The sequence below is a fragment of the Heterodontus francisci genome, chromosome 32 (genome assembly GCF_036365525.1).
Source record: "Heterodontus francisci isolate sHetFra1 chromosome 32, sHetFra1.hap1, whole genome shotgun sequence".
NCBI lineage: Eukaryota > Metazoa > Chordata > Chondrichthyes > Heterodontiformes > Heterodontidae > Heterodontus > Heterodontus francisci.
Genome location: NC_090402.1, coordinates 4,340,179 through 4,350,833, shown reverse-complemented (window position 1 = coordinate 4,350,833; position 10,655 = coordinate 4,340,179).

Below are 10,655 nucleotides of genomic sequence, written 5' to 3'. Positions count from 1 at the left end.
CGTATAAATGTGGAACACGGACTCGTCCAGGCCGCAGAAAGTACAGGTGGCCTGGGAGTCCGTGAACCTACTTAAAAGCCTATTGCACGGGACTGCTCTGTGCAGCACCCTCCACCCCAGGTCCCCGATGTAAAGGGGGAAGACTCCCGCGTAGAGAGACCTCCATCGGGGTTTCCCCTCGCCGCCAGATGGCAACGCGGACCGCCAGGGCGTGTCCGGCCGGCTGACGAGGGCGAGGAAGTGGAGAGTGTGCAGGAGCAGCCCGTACAGGAAACCCCTCCGTGCCGATTGGAATGGCACGGAGGGCATTTCCGAGAGGCGGCTCGGGTTGTGCGGGACCGGCTCCCGAGGAGGGTTTCGGGGCCTGGGTCCGATGAGCAGTTCCGGCCGAGCGGGGGTCGGCTCGGCCGGGATCGCTCCGCACTCCCGAGCCCCCTCGCCACCCGCAGTGAGGGGCGTCCCGGGGGTTCCGGCTACTCCTCCGCCCGCCGGACCGTCCCCGGAGTCGGCCGCCCGGACAGCCGAGGCGCTCTCCTCCGCCGGCGGGGGAGCGCCCTGACTGGAGGCGACCATGTTCCAGACTCGGAAAAGATCCCGGTAAAAGACAGGCAACTCCCTCAGAGAGGCGCGGCTAACGGACTCCACCGGGAGCTGCGTGTCGTCTTGAAGGCAGTGACACTGGCGGAAAAAATACGTCGCCAGCGCACACCATCTGGGAGGACGCTCGACGTACAGGTATCTCTGCAGGGTCCGAAGGCGGAGAGTCGCAGCCTGGGTGCGGACGCACACCAGCGACTGACCGCCCTCCTCGATCGGGAGACTCAGGACCGCGGCAGAGACCCAGTGTTTCCTCTTGCCCCAGAAGAAATCGACGAGTTTCTTCTGGATCTTGGTGGCAAATACAGGGGGCGGGGCCAAAGTGACCAACCGGTACCACAGCATGGAGGCCACCAGTTGGTTTATGACCAACGCTCGGCCCCTGTAGGAAAGCACTCGGAGCAGTCCTGTCCAGCGCCCCAGCCGAGCGGTGACTTTCGCCTCCAACTCCTGCCAGTTTGCCGGCCAGGCTTCCTCAGCGGGGCTAAGGTGGACTCCCAGATAGAGGAGGTGCGTGGTGCTCCACGCAAAAGGTGTCATCTCCTCCGGCAGGGAGTCCACCCGCCACTGACCAACCAGGAGTCCGGAACATTTCTCCCAATTGATCCTCGCGGAGGACGCGGCAGAAAAGGTCTGCTGGCAGTCGCGCATCCTCCGTGAGTCAACGGGATCTGTGATTGCGAGGAGCACGTCGTCGGCGTAAGCCGAGAGGACGACCCGCATGGCCGGCTCGCGCAGAGCCAATCCCGTCAACCTCCTGCGAAGCAGGCACAGGAAGGGCTCCACGCAGATGGTATACAATTGGCCGGACATGGGGCACCCCTGACGCACTCCTCTCCCAAATCGAAGGGGCGCCGTCAAGGACCCGTTAACTTTGACTAGACACTCTGCGGCAGCGTATAAAAGTCGGACCCGGGCCACAAAATGCGGCCCGAGTCCGAAAGCGCGCAGAGTCCCAAAAAGGTAATCGTGATCCACCCTGTCGAACGCCTTCTCCTGATCGAGGGAGAGAAAGGCGACCGACTGACCAGTCCTCTGGGAAAGATGGATCAGGTCCCGGACCAGGTGGATGTTGTCCTGGATGGACCGGCCCGGGACCGTGTAGGACTGGTCGGGGTGGATCATGTGGGCCAGCACGGAGCCCAGGCGGGTAGACATAGCCCGGGCAAAGATCTTATAATCCGTGCTGAGGAGGGAGACCGGACGCCAGTTTTTAAGCAGGCGGAGATCGCCCCTCTTCGGCAGCAGGACGATGACCGCCCTGCGCCACGAGAGGGGCATCTCCCCGGTCGCCAGGCTTTCCCCCAGGACCCGCACGTAATCGTCCCCCAGGACGTCCCAGAACGCCCTGAGGAACTCCACGGTCAACCCATCCAGCCCTGGGGATTTGCCCCTCGAGAGCTGGTGGAGGGCGCCAGTCAGCTCCGCCAACGTGAGCGGAGCCTCCAATCCTTCGGCGCCCTCCGGGCTGACCTGCGGCAGGTCCTCCCACAAAACTCTGCGCGCATCCTCGCTGGACGGATCCGGAGAGAACAACGCACTGTAATACGTCCGGACCAGGAGGCCCATTCCCTCCGGATCCGGGATGGAGGATCCGTCGTCGGCCAGCAGCTCGACGAGCTGCTTACGGACCCCCCGCCATTTTTCCAGCGAGTAGAAGAAGGGTGAGGCGCGGTCCAAATCTTCCAGGATCTGGATCCGCGACCTCACGTACGCGCCTCGGGACCCTATGAGCTGCAGGTTCCTCAGCGCGCCCTTCTTCTCTTTGTACGCCTGCCACAGGGCCGGGTCCGCGACGGCATGACCGAGGCGGGATTCCAAGTCGAGCACCTCCCTCTCAAGGCGCCCGACCTCGGCTTCCCGCCTCTTGGTCGACCCCTTCGCGTACTCCTGACAGAAGACGCGGATGTGAGTCTTGCCCACATCCCACCATAGCCTCAAGGAGGGGAAGCCCCCCTGCTTCCTTCTCCAGTTGGCCCAGAATCGACAGAACGAGTCCCGAAATCGCACGTCCTCCAGCAGCCGGTTGTTAAAGTGCCAGTACGCGGACCCCGCCCGCGTGCGGAGCGGAGTGAACTCCGCCCACACCAGGCGGTGGTCCGAGCACGGCACCAGCCGCATGGAGGCCGCCGAGACGCGGGAGACGTACGCCTGCGAAATGTAGAGGCGGTCGATTCGCGACCCCCCTCCTCCAGACCTCCACGTGAAGGCGCTGGAGTCAGGATGGAGATTCCGCCAGACGTCCACCAAGTTAAGGGAGCTGATCAGTCCCCTCAACTTCTCCACCGACGCTTGGCCGCGCTGGGGACCGGAGCGATCCCCCACCTCGAGGGTGCAGTTAAAATCCTCCCCGAGGATGATGCACTCGCCGCTATCGATGGAGCTCAAGAGAGCGGACACTTCTTCAAAGAAGCGCGCTTGCAAAGCGCCGGGCCTGGGCGCTTACACGTTCACAAAGTGGAGCGGCACGCTACCCAGGCGAACGGCGAGGTGGAGCAAGCGGCCCGGCACTAGCTCCTTGACCCCCAAGATCTCCGGCTGAAAAGTCGGGGCCAACAAGATAGCCACCCCACTAGAAATAGGGGTGAGGTGACTCATGTCGACCCCACCCTGCCACTCCAGGAGCCAGGTGGCTTCGTCTCCCGGAACGGTGTGGGTTTCCTGCAGAAAGCTCACCGCGTATCTCCCTTCCCTAAGGACTGAGAGATTGTGAAATCTGCGGTGAGCCCCTCTGCTGCCGTTGATGTTGAGGCTGGCTATGGTTATCTTCATGTCAAAGGTACTTAAAACCCGTCACCAACACCTCACTGTGAGGAGGGAGTGGAAGTGCACCTGGCCCTCCACTCCCCCAGCAACCCATTGAGGAACACATTAAAACGGCGCCTCTCAACCAGTTTCACGTCCGCGCGCTTGCCCGCTATCTTAAGGGCGGCACGGACGGACTGGATGATCAGCGCCAGATTCGACCAACGGTCGAGGGCCAGCTGAACTTTATTGCGGCAACCTCTGCAAGCCGCGAGGAAATCCCGGAGTTCCGCCGTGGGGATGAGAGGAGATTCGGTGGGAGGCACGAGGGACTCCACCACCTCACTGGCGATGGAATCAAGATCATCCTCCGTGCCCCGCACCGAATCCCCATCCTCCTCCGGGTCGTCACCGCCAGCGGCCGACACATCCACCACACACTGTGGGGCGGACGTCCCGGCCGCGCCAGCTGGTCCCGCCTCCGTCACGATCCCACCCCCAGGATCGATGGCGGAGGAGTTCTCTCTGGGTTCTATTGTGAAACTGGAGCCTGTAGGCACCAGCGGTTCAGGACCCCCCTCCACCTCCATCCCCAGGCCAATGACTGGTCCAGGGGAGACAGAAGTTCCGGACTCCGGGAAACCAGCCGGAGCCGAGACTGGAGGCGGCGAGAGGAGGCCATCTCCCGCTCCGCCAGCACCCACAGGCCCAGCAGATGGGGCAGCATTCTCAGTTATAACTGGGTCGTGTGTCTCCTGGTTGGTGGTGGACTCCGGCTGGGAGGCCCGACCCTCTGGGGCCTCGCCCTCCCCTTCATTCAGGACACCCGACCCAGTAGCAGTGGCGGAATGGGCGGTTTCCCCAGGCTCCCCCACCACAAGCAGGGCCCCACTTACTCCTTCAGGAGGGGCCTCACGTACCGGGGCCATCCCCTCCCCTCCATCCTGAGGAATAGGGAGCACCTGCCCGGACTTTGCAGCCTTGGTGGTGGCGGTAGGGGGCACCTGAGGACCAGAAACAGGAGGCAGCTCCCCTCCAACAGATGGGCCCTGCACCTCAGGGCCCTGTGTTATTTCTGTGGAGGGGTGCCTTCTCCTCTTTTTCGCACTTGGGCGCGGAGACTCAGAGATCTCCATGTCATCAGAGGCCTCCGCCTCCGCACCCTTTTTTCCTTTTTTAGTCACCCTGGGCCTGAGCCCAGCCCTGGGACAGGTGGATTCCATGGGAATGGGCTTTGGGCTGAGCTCAGGCTCGGGTTGAGTCAAAGTGTCCAGGGGACGCGCCTCACGATGTTTCTTTTTTCCCCGCGTCTTCCTTCCGCTCGGACGGACGCTCCCCTCCCCGCCAGAGGCTGTGAAAACCACAGCCTCCGGAACCGACTGAGCGGTGTCTGTTGGATGTGCGGGGGGAGTGGGAGGAGGTGCTGTGGAACCACTCTGGGCCGCCGAGGTGGAGCTGGCGGCCGGGAGGTTGGGGCAGTTCTTCCGAACATGCCCCACCCCCTTGCAGACGTGGCACCGCGCCCCGTCCGAGGTCCAAAAGACGCGGTAGGCCGTCCCCTGGAACTCCACATTAAATTGGCCCTCCGTGTCCTCCTCCCGCGCCAGCTGCATAAATAACTGGCGGCGGAAGGAGTAGACATGTTGGAGGCTGTGCTCCCGAAGACCAAGCCGGACTGGGGTGATCCCCGACCTCACCTCCCCCAGATGGTGCAGGTGGGGGAGGAGGAGCTCACTGGGAATGAAGGGTGGGACGTTGGACAACATTATCCGATGCGCAGTGGCCCCCAGAGGGTCCACTGGCAGGAAGGTCCCCCCCACAGTGAGCCCTTTACTCAGGGCCAGGGACACCGCCCGCTCGGTCTTCAAAAAGAACACAGCCTTCCCATACATCTTTGAGGCCGCAACAATGGCCGAGGGGCCGACAACCACGGCCATTGCCTTAACGCAGGCCTCAATAGACATGTTGGGGTGGGGATAGCTCTTCACCCCATGGCTGCATGTCAATAATTTAAAGGGTGACGGGGCCACGTGGGCAGCCACAGAAGCTGCAGCTGCGTAGGTAGTAGAGGGCCCCGCCACCGGTGATGAAGGGCTTGCCATGGGTCCAAGAGCTAAACCCACCCCAAATTGTGGACTTGCACACTAAATAACAGATTCACAGAAAAATTTGAAAAGACAAACAAACAAACAACAGGTTAGTGGAGAGGCTGAGGTAAGAGAGGAGAGGTAAAGACAGGCTGGAAGGGATGACTTGCTTTCTGGAGGTGGTGCTCACAGTACACTTAAAACAAACAGTCTTTGAAGTTGGTCTTCCGGTCTTCTGGTTGGGGGAGTCGTCTTCACCTGGGTTAGCTGAAGCTGCCCAGGCACTATCTATCCCCTTCTGTCTGTTTAGCTGTGCAGCTTCAGCTGACCCAGGCTTGGTAATTGGGGTGGGGAGGGAGCTTCCCTGTGTGCTTGTGCAGCAGCACAGATTCCTGCTGAATTGGCAGCCCCACCCCTTGTTGTTCCAGCCACTTGTTCCTCCCCCAACAGTCCAAAGTAAATTACTGGTGTTCAGCACCCACCTCCAGACAAAGCCTTGTTTCCACAAAATGTCCCTTTCTTCTCTTTAATGGAGACTGTTGTTGGAGTTTTCCTCTGCTTGTTGGTAGCTGCTCAGTGCAGCTCCTCTCTCCACCTCTGCAACCTCCAACTGCCACCAGCACTCTCAGCTGCACCTCGTTGAGGCTCTCAACACTCAGGCTCCCAAATCAGAGAGCAGCCAATCCCAGTGCTGTACCTGTCCTGGGAGTGTTTGATGGGGACAGTGTAGAGGGAGCTTTACTCTGTATCTAACCCCAATTTTTTCGGGAGCTTTACTCTGTATTTAACACTATGCTGTATCTGTATTCCAATCCTTACCTCTAACCCTTCACTTTGATGAGTTGAGACTGTGAAACAAGAAAGGACAAATACAGGGAGTGAGGCAGAGGTGTGAAATTGTTCAGATAAAGAGATGGCTTCGTATTTATTTATTTTAGTTAGACGCTTGACTGAGTGTAATTTAAAGGGTGTGAACAAGGGATTAGGGATCAAACAGGATGAAATGTGATTTAGATATGAAAGATTTGAAGATTTTAATTTGTAGATGTCTGTGGCAGTGAGGTACTCTGCAAACACACAGTTCGAATCGTCCTCTGTTTCTTTTTTCTTCATGGTTCAGTAAAATGCCGGAGTTTCAATATCCCTGTGGTCAGTTCTATGCTTATTAACTGAAATGAACAGAAAATCCTTCGCACTGTGCTAACTCTCCACAGTCCAAGGCCTCAACATTTTAGGTCAGGAGAATGAATTTGTCAAAATCTACCCTTAAAGACACTTCTGTCTATCACCAGCTCCAACACACTCATTCCCAACACCTCTGGATAGAGGAACTCATCACCTCCCTCGACTCTCCTTCCCTCCAACAATCGACATAAAACCCAAATGATGACCCCCCCCCCCAATCTCCTATTCATGCATAACCTCATTGTCCGTTCCTTGCTTGTTCAGCACCACAGACCTCGGCATATACCCTATGATCAAAATGTTTTCTGGAACACAAACAGGCCATTTGCCCATTCAGTCTGTGTCCAGGACCACCCAGTCTAATCCCACTCTCCCCCTCACTCCCCGCACCCTTTAATATCCCACCCAGTCTAATCCCACTCTCCCACTCACTCCCCACACCCTTCAATATCCCACCCAGTCTAATCCCACTCTCCCCCTCACTCCCTGTACACTTTAATATCCCACCCAGTCTAATCCCACTCTCCCCCTCACTCCCCTTACCCTTCAATATCCCACCCAGTCTAATCCCACTCTCCCCCTCACTCCCCACACCCTTTAATATCCCACCCAGTCTAATCCCACTCTCCCCCTCACTCCCCTTACCCTTCAATATCCCACCCAGTCTAATCTCACTCTCCCCCTCACTCCCCGCACCCTTTAATATCCCACCCAGTCTACTCCCACTCTCCCCCTCACTCCCCTTACCCTTCAATATCCCACCCAGTCTAATCTCACTCTCCCCCTCACTCCCCGCACCCTTTAATATCCCACCCAGTCTACTCCCACTCTCCCCCTCACTCCCCTTACCCTTCAATATCCCACCCAGTCTAATCTCACTCTCCCCCTCACTCCCCGCACCCTTTAATATCCCACCCAGTCTAATCCCACTCTCCCCCTCACTCCCCTTACCCTTCAATATCCCACCCAGTCTAATCCCACTCTCCCCCTCACTCCCTGTACACTTTAATATCCCACCCAGTCTAATCCCACTCTCCCCCTCACTCCCCTTACCCTTCAATATCCCACCCAGTCTAATCCCACTCTCCCCCTCACTCCCCTTACCCTTCAATATCCCACCCAGTCTAATCTCACTCTCCCCCTCACTCCCCGCACCCTTTAATATCCCACCCAGTCTACTCCCACTCTCCCCCTCACTCCCCTTACCCTTCAATATCCCACCCAGTCTAATCTCACTCTCCCCCTCACTCCCCGCACCCTTTAATATCCCACCCAGTCTAATCCCACTCTCCCCCTCACTCCCCGCACCCTGTAATATCCCACCCAGTCTAATCCCACTCTCCCCCTCACTCCCCTTACCCTTTAATATCCCACCCAGTCTAATCCCACTCTCCCCCTCACTCCCCTTACCCTTCAATATCCCACCCAGTCTAATCTCACTCTCCCCCTCACTCCCCGCACCCTTTAATATCCCACCCAGTCTAATCCCACTCTCCCCCTCACTCCCCGCACCCTTTAATATCCCACCCAGTCTAATCCCACTCTCCCCCTCACTCCCCGCACCCTGTAATATCCCACCCAGTCTAATCCCACTCTCCCCCTCACTCCCCTTACCCTTTAATATCCCACCCAGTCTAATCCCACTCTCCCCCTCACTCCCCTTACCCTTCAATATCCCACCCAGTCTAATCTCACTCTCCCCCTCACTCCCCGCACCCTTTAATATCCCACCCAGTCTAATCCCACTCTCCCCCTCACTCCCCTTACCCTTCAATATCCCACCCAGTCTAATCCCACTCTCCCCCTCACTCCCCACACCCTTTAATATCCCACCCAGTCTAATCCCACTCTCCCCCTCACTCCCCTTACCCTTCAATATCCCACCCAGTCTAATCCCACTCTCCCCCTCACTCCCCACACCCTTTAATATCCCACCCAGTCTAATCCCACTCTCCCCCTCACTCCCCTTACCCTTCAATATCCCACCCAGTCTAATCTCACTCTCCCCCTCACTCCCCACACCCTTTAATATCCCACCCAGTCTAATCCCACTCTCCCCCTCACTCCCCACACCCTTTAATATCCCACCCAGTCTAATCCCACTCTCCCCCTCACTCCCCTTACCCTTCAATATCCCACCCAGTCTAATCCCACTCTCCCCCTCACTCCCCGCACCCTTTAATATCCCACCCAGTCTAATCCCACTCTCCCCCTCACTCCCCTTACCCTTCAATATCCCACCCAGTCTAATCCCACTCTCCCCCTCTCTCCCCACACCCTTTAATATCCCACCCAGTCTAATCCCACTCTCCCCCTCACTCCCCACACCCTTTAATATCCCACCCAGTCTGGTGGTGTGCTTTGTACTCGGCAACGTTCCCACACGGATGCACCGCTGCAGATCCCCCATGATATTTCGCGGGGGAGCTCATTTCAATGGAGAGGGCGGGGCGGCTGCCCCCTGATGATGTAGAGGATGCAGCCACTGTGTTCCCAGCAACGGCGCCCGGCGTCACCGTGCTGGTGACGGTGCCATTTTTTAAGGGCCTCAAGCCCTTCAGTGCCATTGAAATGTTTAAAGAGACAGGATGTGCAAAAATTGAATAACATTTTATTGACATTCCCAATCCCCTCTCCCACCCCTCCAAAAGAATAATTGGATGATTTTTTGTCCTATCCCCCCCACCCCCCGAAAAAGTGAGTTTTCACTCACGGCCTTTCCCCCCTGAACTTTATTCCCTTTGACCCTAAACCCCTTCCCACCATCCCCGCCACCAATCGGAGCAGTTTTCACTGCTCCCCCACCCTTCCTGCCCTATGATTTTCAGTCCTCTCCACGTTGGTACTCCGTACGGAGTGCTGAAGGCTCGCGAGTTGAAATTGGCAGCCATAAAATTGGCGTGGGATGGCTGACGTCAGCAGGTAAAGTCATTTGCATCTTATCAGTGATCATTTAAATATTTAGATGAAGGTCCTGCAGCTTGGCCGTGGCGGGGGTGGGAGTGGCGACGTGGTGATGGTGGTGTGCACCGAGGCCTCACCGCCGGTGGAAATATCCGGTGGGGTCAAGGCGGGCCTCTCCCGGCAGAATTTTATGGGCTCCCCCTGACATTGAGGGGCTCATAAAATTCAGCCCAATGTTTCTCTTTGTCAGCAAATCTCTAATTTTCTTTTAAGAGGATTTACAGACTTTGCTTCAACAACAGTTTATGATCGAGAATCCCACATCCCAGTGTATAAAGAACATTTTCTAACCTCCTTTTTAATTTGTTTTGTAATTATTTTAAATTGCTGCCACTCGTTCCTGTCTCACTGACCAATGGGACCAGCCCCTGACTATTGTCATGAGCGTGCTTCCATTATTAATATATTTTGAGGACTTGTGTTTAAAAGACTGTGAAAAATACCTGCGGAGATGCTGGACTTGTTTGCTTTTAAAAGGGTCACTGGAAGGACACTTGGGACTTTGTTTAAAAACACTTATTGAAAGTCACATGTCTTGAGCTAAGTAAACAGCAGGAGCCTTGCTGGCTATTGGAGTTGTTTACAGAGAAGTCACGTGTCGGGGTTTATGGCTCAGGAGGTTTTGGTTTCGTTTTGGACTGTTTGAATGAGCAGTTGGTGTGTATCCTGCTAAGAGAGAAGCCACCCAACACATCCTGTTCCACCTCTTTGAGAAACCCTGAGAATCCAATGTGATAGCTGAAGCCATGGATGCAGCAATTCTCCCAAAAAGCCTGCAAGACTACTTCTCGACATCTCCTGAACAATCTGCTTCTGAAAAGATCCCTGTGACAACCATCTACATGTACCTGGATGCCAGACTGAACGTCATCTGGAACATTTCATATCTTATCCTTTTTTTCTTCAAGAATTGACAGGTATTTGGCCAAAGTATTTTTGTTTTTGTAAAGTTTATGTCTGCAGAGAAAGGTTCTTTATTTTTCCTTTAACCGATGTGTGTGTGTGTGTGAGTTGGGTTATTTAGAAGGGAATATATTTATACTTTCATATTTCAACCTGCTTTGCATCTTTATTAAA